A 19,742-nucleotide genomic window follows, 5' to 3' on the forward strand; every position below is an offset into this window, starting at 1 on the left:
ACTTTATTTGGCTATTGCTTGGAAAAAAGAATTTTTGTTTTAGCGTAGAATAAATTTTAGTTCTTTCTGTGTGATACCTGACTACCAGACTATCTTATCACAAATGCTGTAATAACAGTGCTAATCTATACTGTCATATTAACCTAACTAGAAATACATCAGGGAAATGAAGGCTAGTGTTGGTAAACCTGGAGAAAGGTGATGGTAAATGAAAAACACAGAGGCAAACTGGCTTTACCTGAATGATTTTACCTGAATGGTTTTACCTGAATGGTAACTGGTTTTACCTGAATGTTTGATGTTTCTTTGCTATAAGAGCTGTGATAGTCTAGAGCAAATTTCCAATAAGAAAAATAGTGCCAGGAAGTTTGGATATGTTTAAAATTTCAGCTTGAATAGAGGATCAACCACGGAAAGCAAATTCTATTTAAACCTTTGTGACTTAAAAAATGAGACCATGCAGCAAAGTTAGTATGTAACGTCAGATTTGCATCTTTATCTAAATTCTGTTAATAATGCTGTTCTCAGTGACCCCTGGGTGGCATCACTATTACTTTGATATCTGTGACTGGCATGTCTAACAAAAAGTCTGAGAGATGCATGCTTAATGAGACTGAACCTCTTCCTTCTCAGAAGGTAGTCTCCTTTAGGTCAAGACTGAGACACATTGCTAGTCTAAGGGAGCTTGCATTATTACTACTAATACAATATTAATTCTCTGGATATATTGTTATTTATTCTCTCAGGCTGTCAATCTGACAAGTCTTATTAGTACTAAAGAGTTTCTATGATATACAGGGAAAAAACAATCTCTTTTTTCCCCTTTCCCTCTTGATAACATAAAACCGAGAAAGGTAAATACTAAAGACAAGATTGTCCTTCCAAAAGGTTCTACATTTCTAATTTTTTTTCTTTATGACCTTTGTATGCTTCTGAAAAGTATATAAATCCCACGTCTTAGCTATTGGACCAAGTGGCAGTTTTGGCACTCAGAAGACTAAATGTCCTTGGAAGGACTTCACAGCTTAGACTTTGTATGTGGCTGTGAAACAATTTTGAACACAGTGATGAGATCTCTCACTTCTTCTTATTGAACTTGATAACACGATTAAAAATGCAATCTCATCTCTTTGTATCACCATAATCTTAGTATATCCATTCGTGACGATTACAGCTACCATTAATACACGATTATTAAAATCTTACCGTGTTCCTTGCTGTTGTCAATCCTGTACAGTGTAGCTACATCCTGGCAGAACTCACAGACACAGACAATTTCTTCTTTTTTGTTATTAGGTACCAAGCAGGGATCCAGGATGATCTTAAAGGATTTTTCTATATTAACATCTGCCTAGCACTGCTGTATGATTCTTATATTTGCTGCCTTCCAGCTCTTTAGGGTCTGAATGATGCATACCTCACACACAACCTGCACAGTCTCAGAACTTGTTTTATGCATTTTGTGAAGCATCTCTGTATTACTGTATGCTTTACTCAATTTACCGTTTTCTCAGCACAAGCTTACTTCATGCAAATTTTTTCAAACTGTTCATTGTGAAATACCTGGCTGTGGAGAAACATTTTCACTGAAGTATTTTGGCATAGTGGTTAAGAACATTCCATTTCAGTTCTGGGTTTAATATTGATGACTTAAATTCCTGAAATATCCATAGTAGACAGAATGAGATTGTGGTGGTTTTACTTGGGTGGGTGGCTGAGCTCCACCACAACCGCTCTCTCACTCTCCCTCCTCAAAGTGAAAGGGGGAGAAAAATACAATGCAAAGGGCCCAAGGGTTGAGATAAGGACAGGGAGATCGCTCGACAATTATCGTAACAGGCAAAACAGACTCAGCATAGGGAGATAGTAAGATTTATTGCCTATTACTAACAAGCTAGAGAAGTGAGAAACAAAGGAAAAAAAAAAAACAAAAATGCCTTACCCCTATCCACCTTCTTCCAGCTCCTCCCCCCGAGCAGCACAGGGGAATGGAGGAGTGGGGGTTGCGGTCAGTCTATGGCACTTCATCTCCACCGCTCCTTCTCAGTCACTCTTGTCCGGTGTGCTGTGGGGGCCCTCCCACGGGATGCAGTCCTTGCCGAACTGATCCAGCGTGGGTTTCCCACAGGCAGCAGCTCCTCAAAAACTGCTCCAGATATGGGTCCGTAACATGGGATCCATCTGTCAGGAGCAAAATGCTCCAGCACGGGTCCCCCACAGGCAGCAGCTCCTGCCAGGTCACCTGCTCCTGCGTGGTCTCCTCTCCACAGGCTACAGCTCCCGTCCAGGGCCTCCTCTGGCAGGGGTCCTCCACAGGCTGCAGCCTCCGTCACTGCAGGTCCTCCTGCTCCACCGTGGTCTCCTCCATGGGCTGCAGCATGGAATCCTGCTCCACCGTGGTACTGCATGGGCTTGCAGGGGGACAGCCTGCTTCACCATGGTCCTCACCACAGGCCACATGGAACTTCTGCTCCGGCGCCTGGAGCACCTCTCTCCCTCCTTCTTCATCGACCTTGGCACCTGCAAGGCTGTTTCTCACTACCCACGCTCTCCCAGCTGCTGTGTGGCAGCTTTTTTTTTTTGTTTTGTTTTTTCTTTTTTTTTTTCCCCTTTCTTAAATATGCTCTCACAGAGGTGCAAGAAACATCACTTACTGGCTCCGCTCTGGTCAGCAGCGAGGCCCTTACCTAACATGGAGCAGCTTCTAGATTCTTCTCACAGAAGCCACCCTTATGGCCCCCTGCTACCAAAACCTTGCCACGTAAACCCACTACGGGGAACAGAGGAAAAAATAAATAATAATAATCACATCTCATTTCATAATTTCTCCAAATGGATTTTATTGAACTAAAACTACTTAAGAAGTGGTGAGGATCCACGTACTAAAAACGTAAGAAGTCTGAGGAGTTCCTAGCACTGGCAGTAACAGCTAGAAAAGTAGGACAAAAATGATTTCACTTATCCATGAGGCTTTTGAAATGGTAGGAAATGGGTTGACTGAGGTTTGTCCAGATAATCCTAGCAACTGCTGCTCTCAGTGCTGAGGCAAAACACTTCAGGGAATTCATTGAGTGTGACTCGGAAGTCAACTTCCTGATGAGAATCAGAGTAAATGTACTTAAGTTAAACACTGATAGTCAGAGATAGTTGGTGTCAGCTTACTGGCTTCGTCTTTTCCACTGTCCTGTTCTAGCTCTGATCAGAATCTGATGGTTTAAAACAAGACCAGAGAGGAATAAGACACACAACTTATGTAGCCAGATTTAAATTACACTGGGAAATGTTATTACTGATGCAAGTATGAAGAGGTACCTGGCTAAATCGTTTGTAGCTTTTATCACATCTGCTGACAAATCCTTTCTCTTTCCATTACAAAGAACATGTAAAAGTGTATCTGAAAGAACACAGATCCATCTTGTCTGCTATTACTGATTCTGTGTTGCACCTTCATGTATATTTTACTTTCTCATAAAATTACATGATGTGCAACAGTCCAGTGAGAGTGACTAAGATCATTCAGTGTTAATATGTGCCATACTTACATGCAAGTGTATCTTAATGCACAAGTAAAACTCTTCATAGAAATTGTATTTGTTAAGAAGTTTGTTGTTACTCCCTGTGTTTAAACTTCAGCATAAAAACAAGCCATGCTTTGATAGAACAAACTAAATAATCTGTATCAGTTGGATTGCCTCAGGAAGTCTTCCAGGGTCTTTGAATGTAATTTTCTTATTGTCTCTCTTTTATCACATCTTTTTTCTTCCTTCCTTTCCCCCCCTCTGTCTTTGCTTTGTGAACTATGTGACACATGGTTATAAAAGCAAAATCATCTGCCTGTTATTAATGCTGACTGTGCCAAATGCTTCTTGTTTTCAACTCTTAGCCCAGTGGGAAGGGAAAAAAGTCAAACAATCATGTAAGATAGCAGTACCCTCACTGTAGCTTTCCACTGAAAATATTTTTCCCACTATCACATTATGGATTCATTGAACTTTGCAGCTTTTACCTAAACAAGTAATAAGTTTTACATTGTCATTATCTCTGGTATATGCATAATATTAAAATTATGGCTGAGCATTCACTGTCCCAGTTTAGGATTTCATTACATCAAAAACATTTGAAAAGAAACAGTACGATTTGAAGATTTTGGGGTTCCAAAAAGAATGAAGAACGTCACATTAGATTTTGATAAAACCAAGGTAATAAAAATAAATGAATGAATGAATGAATAAATAAATAAATATATAAAGTGGAAAGCTTATGAGAATATGGAGATCTCAGTGTCAGCCTACAGACAGATATATTTGCATTTTTTATTTTGTGCTACATCTGGATTTCCACTTGTGCTGTTGACAGATAAATAAAATATATTATGACTAAAGTTGTCTGCCACTTCTCAGCAGAGAGAAAGTTGAGCACAATTAGCCAAATAAAGATTTCCTTTGAACATATGACTGCTATCTACTGAAAATCAGGGGGCAAAGGTGGGAATCCTGAAAGAACAAATATGGAAGATAGGATTATAAAGCTTCCTCAACATCTCATTGTCTCTATGTCACTGGCTAATCAAATCATTCTGTCAGTGTTGGTCTCATAATTCAAATCCTAGCCCTTCTTCCTTCATCCACTCAGTTCTCATCTCAGCAAAGAATATTCTGCTCATCCATGACAATGCCCCTACCCTCCACCTCCTCAGCCCATTGCCCTTTATTTTCCTGATTTCTTAACAGGGCATTTAGATATTTTGATGTTTTCTACTGCTTTCCAGAATCTCCTTGCACTCACTCATCTTTGTTTAAAAGGAACAAATTAAGCTTCCTGCATTTTGAGCCAACGCTGAGCCATTATTTGTGCATACTCTATGACATTTTCCCTTCACATCTAGGTTACAGCTCCACATATGTGACAGGAGATGCACTGATTAAAAATCTCATCTACCCTGCTGACAAGCTTTTCCTGGTGTAGCTATTGCTGTTGAGTCTACTACACCGCCTTTTTAGGCCATTATTCTGTTTGATTTCTGTTGCTAAGAAGTGGCTGTAGCAACCAAGCTGTTAATATTTGTGTTTTGAAAAGGGAATCAGAACTGTTAAAAATCTTTGCTGCTTAAACCCTCCTATGCAGTATCATTCAGGTCTCATAACAGCGAGAGTCACAGGATTTGGCCATGACCATGTGGCCATGAGTCTCAGTCTTGGCATATCTTCTAGCTGAGCTGCATATGCCTTAGAAGCATTCAGCTCCTACAGTGTTTGTGTTCCACATCTGAGCCACAAGAGAAGTCTTCCCATAATTCTTGTTGCTATTGTTATCATTATCAATATTAAAACTTGATGATTTTAATGCTCAGATAATGATTTTTTTCATGATATTGTTGTCTGATATACAGTTTCTGTCATCATGGATTTAATGCTTTTTAATCAAAGAGGGACTTCTCTCTCATCTGTTGATTCTGATATAATTGAGTAGTATATTTGCCTTTGGATGTTTTACTACAAAAATGTGACAGGTAGTCAAGTATGCCATTTACGAACATTAAATAATTCACTCCCCTGAAATTTTATCTAACAGCAGTCATTTTGAAACCCATTAGAATGGGCTGCATCAATAAATAAATAGCTTGTCAGCCACATTTTCTATTATGCCAGAGTAGAAATGTTACATTTAAAAATGTTCAAATGTATCTGCTTTCTGAATTTCATGCATCAAAGATCATCTTGCTCCTCCATAATCTACGCTGTATTTTAGTTTTGCTAAATGAAAAACAAGGAATTTTTCTGTTCTTTTTCACTGCAAACCCTTCCTTAACTGGTAGAACTATTTGGTTTGGTTTTAATTTCTAAATAGCTTTTGTTGTTGTTGTTGTTGTTTTGTTAATATTTTTAGTGAAGAAAATCAATTGTACTGTCCCAGGGAATAGGGCCAAATGCAACTTCAGAAGGTCATCTGGTCCAGTTCTCCTTCAACAGGAATAGGTTTTTACAAGTTTTCATTGATGCTTGTTCCAGGTATGGATGAGTGTCTCCACTGAAATTTGGAGTTTTCAAGTCTGTCCTCCTCTTCCTCACGCACTTATCTGCACAAGCACATTACATGCACCAAAATTTCAGAGGTTATGAAAGAGCTATACACATTCTGACTGGGACTACAGGCTGGATAACTGGAGGCCAAGACCCCAGGGTATGCTGTGGCATATGTGTGCCCGTGGTCAACATGCTTCTCTGGAAAGGGAATGACAGAGTCAGGAATCAAGCTGTCCTCAACCAACCAATCGCTTTTTATTTATTTATTTTATTTTTTATTTTTTCTCTACCAAAGTAATATCAGTTGTAAGACTGGGAACTGGCTAGCATGATATGGTATGCCATCTAAATTTTTATTTTTTTTTGCACTGAGGGCTGATCTGATCTGGGTTGATGTAGGGTGGCAGCTCACTAGCATGAGAAGAAAATAAATGGATAAGGACTGTGTCACTACTTTTCGTGTGGCAAACTTCTATTGTCAGAACTCTAACTATTATCATTGGAGGAGAAACTAAAACTAGTTGTCTACAGTTAAAATCTTGTTTTCTGAGATGTACCTCACATGGGAATCTCCAGATCTAAGGTATTATTTTGCAAGTGTTTACAGTATGAAGCTGAACAACTCAATGGTGAGCAGAAAACTGAAAATTTCTGAGCTGTTATGAACAACCTGGCTTGTCAAAGCTTTTATTAGACTTTCTCCCTGACAGCTCATCTTACTGACTGTTAGACAACCTCCAAAATGATTTTGTGCATCATCTGAGACATGATAAACTCTCTCTCCATGTTATTGCAGTTCTCTCTCCCTTTAGAAGGGATGATGTTAAATCAGATGGAAAAAGAAAACCAAGCCACTATTTAGCAGTACTAACACTTGCTTTGTCAAACAATGCAAATTATTTGGTATGAATAAGTGCATGACAACAAAAGGAAGTTCAAAGCATATGCCATGTAGAGAAGATTTGTTAATCACTCAGTGAACTCTCATGGGGCTGCTCATGGCTTACTTCTGTGGAGCCACTGAACAGGGTGAGAATTCTGGAGAAAAAGACAATTACTCATTTGATGGGGTTTTAAAGTTTCAGAAATGTACAGGGCATTCAGATTGTCTACTGGAGAGAACCTGATCTACACAGCCTATGTATGAATATGCGTTGTAACCTAAGGACCAGTCATTTCTGTTGCTTCAGTAAAGTGTGTCTTTAGAGAAGCATACTGATTTCCTTCTTTAGTGAGGGCAAGATGTAAGGAAATAGATTTATGGCCTGTCTTTTCCTTTTTAGATGGTGGCAGCATTTCTTCCAGAGGCTTTGAAGTGTTGCTTGCCACTTGTAAAATCTGGTAATATGGCACTGCCTTACTGATTTTCAGAAAGTAGATTTGTAAATGGTGTACCAGCTACTACATTGTGCAGGCCATTTTGAAATTGGATATGCTTTACTCTGACACTGAGATCTGCAAACAGTGCTGCTTTGCTGTGGTTGTGCTATCATTGCTGTGTTGGTAAATACCCTTAGGCTGACATGGCATATGCCAATAAATATCACTCTGCTAATGTAGTTTATACCAGCTTTCCCATTAAGATGCATATTCTGCCAATTTATTATGTCGCAGGCTTGTAGGATCAGGCAGCCTAGTGATTATAGTACAAGAGTACTGTATATATAAACTAAATTAACAAACTGCTTCACTGATAAGCTTACCTGTGTACACATCATTGTACCATATTGCATAAAGCATACAGCACAAACATTCTTCAAGAAACTGGGTCTAATTATATGTATTGGGGCAGTAAATCCAATGTTGCCACTTCTGAATTCAAGCAAGGACCAGAAACACACAATCAGTAGTGACAGGTGTTTCCTTCTGTGAATATGATCCAGATCCTCTGTAGCTGATATGATATGTGATATATGTGACATATGATATATGTGATATATGTGATATATGATATAGCTCATATGTGATGCGTCACAGGTTGCATTTTTCTCTTTGTTAAAGAACGTTCAATTGTGAGTTTATAATACCAATACTTCTGGCTGGAAAGGGTTTTCTTTAATTTTTATTGACAATGGGATATATTCTATCATTTATTTCTTTAAAGATCTTTAAAAGAGAATTTTCATTAAAATAAATAGCATCTTGAATGAAACAGCTGTCATAAGAAAGGAGAAATGGAAGTACAAGGGCATTAAATGTTTTTTTTTGTTGTTGTTGTTTCAAATGGAAAATGTTATTTTGAGATTTACTAAATAAAAGTGTCATGGACACCAAGTGGAAATGAGAAATGAAGACTGGTCTAAGCTATTAAAATATGATTGTTTCAGATCAAACTGTTTCCCATTACAACATTATTTTTCTCTCATTAAGAAAATGATCACATAGACATTATAAATGTAACAGCAATTGAAAATGTTAAAGGAATGCTAACATGTTTCTTTTTATGGCCCATTCTTGCTAAATAACTTTTCCTGCTTCTATATAGAAACAGCCAGAATAAAATTAATCTTTACCGATGATTGTGATTAAGTAGTGAATTAGAAATATCTTTAACTATTATATAACGGTAACTAAATATTTTAAATACAAAAACATTTATTTTCCAATTCTCCGTCACTGTGACAAACTGGGTTGGTGTACAAATGTACAGGATTTCATACTTATCCCCTCTGTCCCTGTCTGCCTAAATGGATTCAAAAACAAGGAATGCCAAAACTTCTTTTAAGATTTATCTCATTTCATATCATATTGGTTTAAAGATAATTAGTGTATCCATGTCTACTATGACAATGCATCCTTGGAAATAAGAGATTTATTCAAGTTCTTCATAACATAAACCTTCTCTTTGAGCTCTGAAGGCAAATCTCCAAAATACCAGCTACTCTGATCAGAAGAAAACTTGGAAAAAAATATTTTTTTTCCAAAGTTCAAAACTTGGGCAGAATACTCTTGTACTGTAACTACTAGGCTGCTTGATCCTACAAGTCTTACTGTACTAGGTTGGCAGAATATGCCTCTCATGCTCAGTAATGCAGTGACCTAACTACCTTTCCTGACTACTAATTTCCTATGGTTATGCAGTGGCTCATGGGCAGGCTGTAGAGCTGTTTTTAATGGTGGCATTATGGTATCCTGAAAAGACAAACAGCAACATGAACAGGGCTCCAAATTAGGTAAGTGTTACTCAGTGGCTATATCTTTCCTTTCTTCTGTAGGTTTGAGTTGTCCAAAATCATCACTCTATTTGCTATATTTTCATGCATACATTTAATCATAACTTCCAGCAGTATGGTAACAGTGAATACGTAATAGCATTGATAGCTTACTGTAATAAGCAGACTTTAAAAGCTTGAAAAATCATATGTATAAAAACATAACTTTATAGGACATGTATCAGTAGAGGGCACTTCATAAAGCTAAATTAAAAGAAAGCAATTTTTTTCTTAATAAGGCATTTTGAAAGCATGTGTATTGTAATTTGATTTGCAGTATATCTTTAACTGATATAAAAGTGTGTTTTAATTACACTTTCTTTCCTGATCACATTTTCATTTTAGTGTCTGTGTTCTTACTTGTCAAATAAAACAATGGATGTTTAAGGTACTGCAGTTCTACAGATGTACCCTTGTATCTCTCTCATATTCCAGTAGTAAAAATTCCATTACTAATGTAATCTTCTAGTTTATACAACTGTTCACTGAACAAAATGTTACAGTCTATTGTGTTGTCAATTAAAGTAAATAAGACCTCAGTGAAAGGTGCAATTGAATTCACTAGTTACAAGAAAATTATTTCCACCTTTTGTTTTTTCAGTAATTTGTGTAAAAAATAACTATGGAAGTATAGACCCACTATTATGTTGTTGCCTCAACAGTCTGTTTAGTTTTTATAAGGTTGAAAAACATGTGATCTTGAGAAGTATAGTGCCTTTTTTTCCAGGAATGCCCAAAGAACAAGCAAGCAGTAGGCAGTTACTGACTTTGATCACTATATCAATAAACCCCATCTGTCTAATGCTTTTCTTCTTGTTTACAGCTATTTCTTCATATTTTCCAGTAACTTTCTCCATTTATCGTACTCAGATTTCATGCCATATGGAAATCACTATTATGGTGTCTGCATTTGAGGAAACCTGCAGTGCAGTACTATTCTGTCGTTTTGGTTTTTACAGACGAATGTTTATAAAATATTTTTATAAAGTAAAAAAGTAGTCAACATCCTTGATGACTTTTTAAAAGAAGTATTGTGATGTATGAAGCATGTTTGTTCATTATTTCCCATGGCTATATTAAGAAGGAACGAAGGGAGTCACCAGGTGGCTGTAAGGACCTTGAGGCTCCCTGCCTGTTGCTGTCTCGGACGGAAAGTTGAGAGAACTTTGTGTAAATACTATAACTGCAAAACCGATAACCCACTGTCCTATCTTAAGACAAACCAACATGACCAGTTAAGGAGGGAAAAACACCACATACCAAGCAGAGGAAGACTACTGCCTTCATCCGTGCGACCACCAGAGGGACCGGAGATGACCCCCTAGCAACAGTCGACGCAGCCGCAGTACCAGGAAGGGGGGCTACGTAACCCCGGAAGAACTCGATGATAAAAGGGGACTGTGAAGGGGGGGGGTGCGCGCCGTTTGGAGGAGCATGGACTCCCCGGCTGCCCAGCGCTGTTTTGCTTGCTGATCGCTTACTCAATAAACTAATTCTTTCTGGCTAAAAGAGTAATTTATAACAAATTTGGTGCCGTGACTCGGATAGAGGTACGTCGATTGGGAAGCCTATCGAGGTGGGCGCCCTGCCGATTTCGGCTGCCTTCGCCGGGACTATTCCCGTTCGGGCCCTCTACCGACGAACCCTAAATTTCGGGCAGCAAGCAAATAAAGCCGGCAAACCCCTAGGTAATCTTTGTGCACGAAGGCCGAACGAAGACCCACGGGGTGGGTAAGTATAGGCCGGTGATCCGTTCGGTTGGGGTTGGTGATCCTGGAGCGCGTCTGTGTGAGACGTCCAATTGCGGACGAAGTGAGTGCGGACCCCTCAGTAGTGTGGTTCCCACATCCCGCGAGGGACTGGGCCACGACCAGGGGGAAGCGGCTGTGTGTGTGTGTAAAAGGCGCTCCGGAAGATGGGACAGAAGAAGAGTAAGCCTTCTGGTCCCATGGGTGGGGTTAGGTTGCCCCCTATACCCCCAGATAGTCCACTGGGGTTAATGATAAAGAATTGGAGTGATTCCCCTTCTAGGGGGGGAAAGGACAAAGTAAAAGTGATTCATTATTGTATCGAAGTTTGGGGAGGTCAGCAAATTCGAGGCGACTGTCTTTATTGGCCCGTGTTTGGGTCATCTGACGACGGGGTGTGTCAAGCCTTAAATGTTTATGTGAATGCCAAAGAACCTTTTTGTTTAGAAGAGAGCGAATATGCGAGTTTCTGGCTGGGCTCGGGGAATCGAGTTAACTTGTATCCATTAAAAGAAAAAGGAGGGGAGGAGAAACGTAAGAAAAAGAATCGGGAATTGGAGGTCCCGGTATCACCACCTCCGTATATCCTGCCCACAGCCCCCCCAGGGCCTTCTAACTCACAGTCTTCAGGGGAGTCGGACAGTGACGTTGATCAGGGGCCGGTAACTAGGAGCCGAATTAGAAAACGGAGACAAAAAATCTCAGAAACCTGAGAGCATGGGGGGGCTGTATCCGTTGAGAGAAATATCTATGGGAGGCCCGCAACCCGAAATGGGGTATGTGGTGGATCCCTATTAATTCTGGGGATGTCCGCAATTTTAAGAAAGAGATGGGAAGTTTATTGGAAGACCCCCTCGGAGTAGCAGAGCGAGTGGATCAGTTCCTAGGACCCAATGTGTACACGTGGGAGGAGATGCAATCTATATTGGGGATTTTATTTACCTCGGAAGAGAGGGGAATGATTAGGAGAGCGGGGATGCGAATCTGGGATCAACAGCATCAGCAAGGTCCAGCTGCAGATGTTAAGTGGCCACTGCAGAGACCTAATTGGAATAATCAGGACCCCGTACACCGTGGTCATTTGCAAGATTTAAGAACCATTTTTATGCAAGGAATTAGGGAATCAGTCCCGAGAGGTCACAACATCAATAAGGCCTTTAGTGAACAACAACAACAAAAAAAAAAAAAAAAAAAAAAAGGATGAAACCCCGACGGAATGGCTAGAGAGGCTGCGTAAAAGCCTGCAGCTATATTCAGGGGTGGATCCGGGGACTCCTGTGGGAGAGGCCCTGCTGAAAACTCAATTCGTAGCAAAATCCTGGCTGGATATTAGGAAGAAATTAGAGAAGATAGAAGATTGGCAGGATCGGGGTATCGGGGTTTGGACGAGTTATTAGGAGAAGCGCAGAAAGTGTCAGGAGAGAGAATGAGAAGGAGAAAGAACTAGCACGACCCCCAGTGTTAAGTTTGACAGATTCGAGGAGGCCGTTTTTTTTCTGTTTGTGAACAGCGTAGAAGGCACGGCATACGGAGTGCTGGCCCAAGAATGGGCAGGGAGTAAAAAACCTGTGGTCTATTTGTATAAGTTATTGGACCCAGTTAGCCGGGGTTGGCCAAATTGCTTGCAGGTAATGGTGGCTGCTGCCTTGTTAGTAAACGAAGCACAAAAGATCACTTTCGGGGGGGAAATCAAAGTAATATCTCCACACAATATACGTGGGGTATTGCAACAAAAGGCAGAGAAATGGATTACCTTCATTTCCTCTCCGAAATTAACATTGGAAACAACCTCCCTACAAAACCCTGCTCAATTTCTTTATGGGGAACCAAATGAGTCCTTAGGACATAATTGCCTCCGAAATATAGAAGAGCAAACAAAGTTGAGACGTGATCTAGAATAGTTGAAGGGAAACGAAAATCAGGATATGCGCTGGTAAATGGGAAAACATTTAAGATAGTAGAATCTGGACCTCTAAGCCCTAGCTGGCCGGCCCAAGCTTGTGAGCTATATGCCATCTTGCGGGCCCTAAAACTATTGAAGAATAAAAGTGGTACAATATATACAGATTCAAAATATGCTTATGCGATAATGCATACATTTGGTAAAATATGGGAAGAAAGGGGGCTCATCAATTCACAAGGAAAGGGTTTAATACATCAAGAATTGATTGCCCAGGTTTTACAAGCTATTAGGGAACCTAAAGAAATTGCTGTAGTGCATATAAAAAGGCATCAAAAGGGCCTCACCCCTCAGGTTAGGGGTAATAACCTGGCAGATCAGGAGACAAAGAGGGCAGCATTAATGAGTATAAGAATTATAAGAACAAGGAAAGAATGCCCAGACTGTGGAAAAGACTTAAAGGAATTTCCATGTTATGCTTGTTGAAAGTATTTCAGCTTTGATGCCATACAATGTAGTTGCTCCTTGGGAAAAATTCGCATTGCTACTTACACGGGCCCATATATACATTGCTCTGCTTTACGCAGCCGGAAAAGGATAAAATGGCTCAAATGGGTATTGCCTGATGGATGGGAAATGCTCCCTAAGTCTGCAGCTTTAAGAGTGCTACGGAGGTTTCATGAAAACACTCACTGGGGAGCTCAAGCACTAGTGGATCAATTTGCTACGAGGTATATGTGTATTGGAATATACGAGTTGTGAATGATTGCCTTGTCTGTAGGAGAGTAAACGCCCGACAAATGAGGAAAAGGGTGTTAGGAGGTCGGGAATTGGCGCACCGGTCTTTCGCTAAAATCCAGCTGGATTTCACAGAGCTTCTGAAAGTAGGAAGGTACAAATACTTATTAGTGATTGTAGACCATCTCACGCACTTTGTCGAAGCTTTCCCAACAACGAGGACAACGGCCCATGCCGTGGTGAAAGTATTATTAGAAAATATTATCCCGAGATACGGGATTATAGAAACAATTGATTCTGACCAAGGTCCGCACTTTGTGTCGAAAGTGTCCCGAGAGACTACGAAAGCTTTGGGGACAAATTGGGAATATCATACTCCGTGGCACCCTCAAAGCTCTGGAAAGGTGGAACAAATGAATGGTGAAATTAAAAAACAACCAACAAAGCTTACGATGGAGACAAAGACCTCCTGGGTGAAATGTTTACTGCTTGCACTATTGAATATCCAAACACAGCCCCGAGCTGATGTCAGAACTTCACCTTTTGAAATGCCGTATGGTATGCCTTATGATTTAGAAATGCCATCTGATCACCCCCAGGTACAGGATATCCAATTAACACCTTATTTAATACAGCTTATAAACCGACGGAGGGAGTTACAAGCAAAAGGCTTGGTGGCACAGCGTTCCCCGTTAGATATAACAATCCATAGAATGCAACCTGGAGATAGGGTTCTAATTAAGACATGGAAGGAAACGTCTTTAACACCACGGTGGGAAGGCCCGTATGTTGTTTTACTTACTACAGAGACAGCTATCCGGACGGCTGAGATGGGGTGAACGCATGCCAGTCGCATGAGAGGACCAATCCAGACAAGCAAATGGGAAGCGGTCGCAGGCCCTGATGACTTAAAGCTCACGTTGAAACGAACTCGATAAGTATAATATATACTGTCACTGTCTATGTATCGTAAAAAGGGGGAGGAGGGGGACTCTATGTGATCGGTGACAGGTCGAGAGGTCGCGGCTACCCGAGAAACTCCCCTGAAGAACACTACTGCTGCTGAGAAGAACCTGCACCTTGTAGTTCGCCGCAACCGAACTGACAAGCAAGGCAGAGAGTGAAACGGTGGGGAACTGCGTGGCCAGGTAAAAAAATAATAAAAAAAAAAACAACTCCGGAAAATGAGCCCTAGCCACTTTTTGCGATACATAGTAATAGGTGCAATTGTTTCCACTGTTCCTGGGTCTGCGCACCCTCATAGACTTTTACTTGGAGCCTAATTAGATGGGAAGATTACCATGTTGTGCAGCAAATAACCATCGCTGGGGGCCCTAGCTTTAGGGTCTTACTGTGTGACCTTGTGACATGGGGCAAAAACACAGCAAACGTGTTCTGGTCAATTGAGTTTCTATATGTGCCCAAGTTCTAACCCGGGAAGACCGTGTTGTAATTATCCACATGAATACTTTTGTGCTTATTGGGATTGTGAGACTATCACCACAGACTGGAATCCCAGAGCTGGAGCAGACAGATATTTGAAGGTGGGGTACGGGCCACCAGGATGTAACCATAAGGGCGAACTACAGCATTACACCACCCTCTCTGGTGGGGGTCCACAGTACTCCAGGTCAGATTGCAAATTCATATACATCAATGTAACCCAACTGGGGGATCAAAGATGGACCCTAGGACAACGTTGGGGAATCAGGTTTCATGAATCTGGAGCTGATAGGGGAGGGATAATATATAAGAACCCCCAACGGGTGGGACCAAACCAAGAATTGTCAGGGAGTGTTTTAAGAATTCAACCTACACAAGCTTTTGGAATACAAACTTCTAATAGCCCAAAACCACTAAAGGTCATTAATAAATCAGTGGGTCAAAAATATGAAATTAAAAGTGAAGGGATGACTGAGAATAACATGTGGAGAATCATGGATGCTAGTTATTACTTATTGAATCAAACAAATCCAAACATACCTAGACCTTGCTGGTTATGTCTTGATATAAGGCCTCCATATTACGATGCCATTGGAGATCTGGGAGAGGCCACCCGTTCATGTAACCCCAACCCTCCACAATGCAATTGGAGAAGGGATGTAGGAATAATATTGACGGAAGTAACTGGGAATGGCAGGTGTGTAGGTACAATCCCTAGTGAGAAGCTCCATCTATGCGGTATTACGGAGAAGGTTACACCAGGAAGTAGAGAAAGGTGGTTAATACCCGCAAACAACGCTAGATGGGTCTGCTCATCGATAGGTGTTACCTCTTGTTTATCACTTGAACTCTTTAATGTATCTCAAGGTTTCTGTATACAGGTGATAATTATACCAAGAATTCTAAACCATTCTGAAGAGTACGTATATACATGGCACACAGTAGCAGAGAACCATTTAACAAAAAGAGAACCAATCACAGCTATAACATTGGCAACGTTGATAATTCTGGGAGGCACCGGGGTGGGCACTGGAGTTGCCTCTCTGGTCAGACAAAGCCAGGAGTTCACCTCCCTACGTGTGGCTGTAGATGAGGACTTAACTCGAGTTGAACAGTCAATTACTGCCCTGGAAAAATCGGAAACTATCGGAAGTTGTTTTGCAAAATCGTAGAGGATTAGATCTGATGTTTTTACAACACGGTGGATTATGTGCCGCCTTGAAAGAAGAATGCTGTGTATATGCAGACCACACTGGAGTAGTGAGGGATACAATGATGAAGCTCAGAGAAGGATTAGAAAACAGAAAGCGAGAATATGAAGCTAGGCAGAATTGGTACGAATCTTGGTTTAATTATTCACCCTGGCTTACAACTTTACTGTCGACAATAGCAGGACCTTTGTTGTTATTAGTGTTGGGGCTAACTTTTGGACCATGTATTCTTAATCGAGTAATCGCGATTGTAAAAAACCATTTAGAGGCAGCGCATTTGATGCATATCCGTGCTAAATATGAACCTATAACCACGAATGAGGATGCTGAAACTCTAATGCTCAGCAGATAGGCATACCAGGAATTAATGAACAAAATAACTAACTAAAAGAAAAAGGAGGGATTGTGATGTATGAAGCATGTTTGTTCATTATTTCCCATGGCTATATTAAGAAGGAACGAAGGGAGTCACCAGGTGGCTGTAAGGACCTTGAGGCTCCCTGCCTGTTGCTGTCTCGGACGGAAAGTTGAGAGAACTTTGTGTAAATACTATAACTGCAAAACCGATAACCCACTGTCCTATCTTAAGACAAACCAACATGACCAGTTAAGGAGGGAAAAACACCACATACCAAGCAGAGGAAGACTACTGCCTTCATCCGTGCGACCACCAGAGGGACCGGAGATGACCCCCTAGCAACAGTCGACGCAGCCGCAGTACCAGGAAGGGGGGCTACGTAACCCCGGAAGAACTCGATGATAAAAGGGGACTGTGAAGGGGGGCGGGTGCGCGCCGTTTGGAGGAGCATGGACTCCCCGGCCGCCCAGCACTGTTTTGCTTGCTGATCGCTTACTCAATAAACTAATTCTTTCTGGCTAAAAGAGTAATTTATAACAAGTATGATTTGTCTTTGGATCAAGGCTGAAATAACTGTATTTTAGCTTACTAAATTCCCAAGGTACTATTTGCAAGTCCTTCATGCAATAATATGAAATTTTAATTCCAGATGCTTGGTATTTCAGAGCAAAATTAAAAAATACATATATTAATAGTGGTCTTTTCTTATGATAATAAAGATTCTAACATTGTTTTATTCCAAAAATAATATGTTTGATTGTGTATCTTAAAAAAACCTCTCTCTGAGTGTTTCACAGGAGTAGAAAAGTCTGAGCTCTAGCCAGATGATAATTAGCTATAATTAGGATAAATGAGGAATCTCTATTTTCTGTTGCTATGTTTTGCCACGTCTATTTTTATTTTTCCACATTTTCTGCTGTACTCTTACTTCTCGTTTACATGGGAAACAGTCCATTGCACCTTTGTTTCGTGAGTTCAGTCTACAGTTAGTGCTGTGTTCTAGGCATGTTCGCTTTTCATTTCTCCTTCTTTTTCCATTTAAATGACTGATACATATTTCTAACATCCTTCTTCTAATAGTTGTTTATTTTTAGGGCAGTAGTCCTCTCAATTTTTATTCCAGTTTCTTAAGGATAGGGAATCAGCCTAAACTTTTAACCCTGTCAGTGATGGGAGTTTTTCAGGTCTGTTCTGTATGTTCCTGAGATGTGTGTCCTCAGCAGATATCCCCAGCCACTTCATTCACTTTCATCTGATGTCTCTCCCAAAGATAACCAATTCTAATGCTCTTGTTCATGTCTTCATTAGGGAGGGTTACAACATTGCTGATTTCTTTGGCATCTTCCAAACTGATATTATAACTCAGCACCTTCAATCTTTTCCTGTCTGATGAGCACCAACATGGATTTTCCTGCTATGGTGGTTTAGCCCTGGCTAACAGCCAAATACCCTCCCAGCCAATCCCTCAGAGGGACAGGGGCAGAAAACAGGATGAAAAAATGTGGGTCAAGATAAACACTGGGAGATTCCTTACCAATTACCATCATGGACATGACAGACTCTTCTTGAGGGAAATTAATTTAATTTATTGCCAATTAAAATAGATCTGGGTATCAAGAAACAAAAAGACAAACACTGAAACAATACCTATTTCTCTTCCTAGGCTTAACTTCATTCCTGACTACTCTACACCCACAACCCCAAACTAAAGAGGAAGGGGAATGGAAGGTTGGTTATGATCAGTACATAGTGATTTATCTCCCTGCTGCTGCTTCTTCCTCACACTTTACCCCTGCTCGAGTGAGTGTCCTTTCAAAGAGCCACAGTCCCTCAGCATAAACCCGGTCTAGAACAGTCTCTTACCTAGGGGCTGCAGGGGGATCTCTGCTCCGGTGCCTGCCCTCCTCTCCTCTCCCCTGGGTGCTGGCAGGGCTGTTTCTTCCTCTTTCTGTCCCTCTCTCTCTCTCTTCCCCTTTCTCTCTCTCTCCTGTTCTCTCCCTTCTTTCTTTCATCCTCCTTTCTTCCCTCCCTCCCTCCCTCCCTCCCTTTCTTTCTGCTGGCTGCCAGGCAGCGCTGTGTCCTTCCTTCCCCAGGCTGTGCCTGAGGCGAGGCACCGCCATCTTGGCAGTTGAGCCCAGCTGGGCCCTGCGGAACTGTCTGGGGCAGGCATGGGCAGCCCCATCTCTCTCTTTTTTTTTTTTTCTTTTTCTTTCTTGATGTCTTATTAAACTGTTTTCTAATAAGAAGTTAGTACCTGCCTTTTTCCCCATAACCCAAACTTAGTTCTTCCTGTCCACCTTGTTTCCAGCTGAATAGCACAGCTATAACTTAACATAAAACAGCCAAGCGTTTTGCTTATTGGCCAAGCATATTGGAGACAAAAATAAAATAAAAAAAAACAACCAACCAACCAACCAAACAAAAAACAACAACAACAAAAACAACAAAGATAACAAAGTGGGAAGCCAAAAGATCTTGGCTTTGGTGGTAATGTATTTCTGATGCAGTGGAGTCCTGAGGGTCAGTGAGAAGTTTCTAGTCATTCCCTAGCAATATGATTGACAGGGAAAAAATTTGTACACTGCCAATCCTCCAGTCTCAAGCCATGCTGCAAGTTAGCCAGCAATAGTCAGAACAGAGATTTCATGTCCATTTCTACCCACTGTGATATGAAAAATCATCCCTAGAAAATCCCTTTCACCACAAAAAAATGACTAAAGTGGAAAGAAGTTTAACCCCCTCACCCTGCCTTGTCCAAGACCTTTCATGTATCTATTGCTGAAGCCATGTAGACTAAATCAGAGGAGAGAATACAGTTAAGATTAATGTTGCTGTGTTTCAGTAACATTGAATTATGTTTTTCATCAAGTAATATGATCCAGATGGGTTCTGTATGTATAGTTTCAGAATTCCCTCTCCATGGTACATTTGTCTATTTATTCTCTTCTGTTCCACTGATGTGAGATATTGTCATATGACTCATGTTGTATCTCTCCAAAACCTAGTCCACCATCAACAGCAGTTTTGTGAAAAGTACTTGTAAAATTCTTCTTGACATTGAACTTACATTTCATTAGCATGTTTCCAAATAATGTCATCTCATTTTGTT

General features: G+C 40.7%; 1 protein-coding gene and 1 long non-coding RNA gene across 2 annotated transcripts in view; one reads left to right on the forward strand and one right to left on the reverse strand.

Annotated features, from left to right (window-relative positions):
• The window catches only part of LOC308190705 (uncharacterized protein), a gene marked incomplete at both ends in the record, with an annotated part of 320,790 nt that overhangs the window by 295,957 nt on the left and 5,091 nt on the right, over window positions 1-19,742 (reverse strand). The window lies entirely within an intron of this gene.
• Window positions 10,880-15,427, forward strand: LOC308190103. Its single transcript, XR_013946892.1, has 2 exons — window positions 10,880-10,966; window positions 14,429-15,427. It is a non-coding gene; the product is annotated as an uncharacterized lncRNA (long non-coding RNA).

This window comes from Anser brachyrhynchus (assembly GCF_964034855.1).
Source record: "Anser brachyrhynchus genome assembly, chromosome: 2".
NCBI lineage: Eukaryota > Metazoa > Chordata > Aves > Anseriformes > Anatidae > Anser > Anser brachyrhynchus.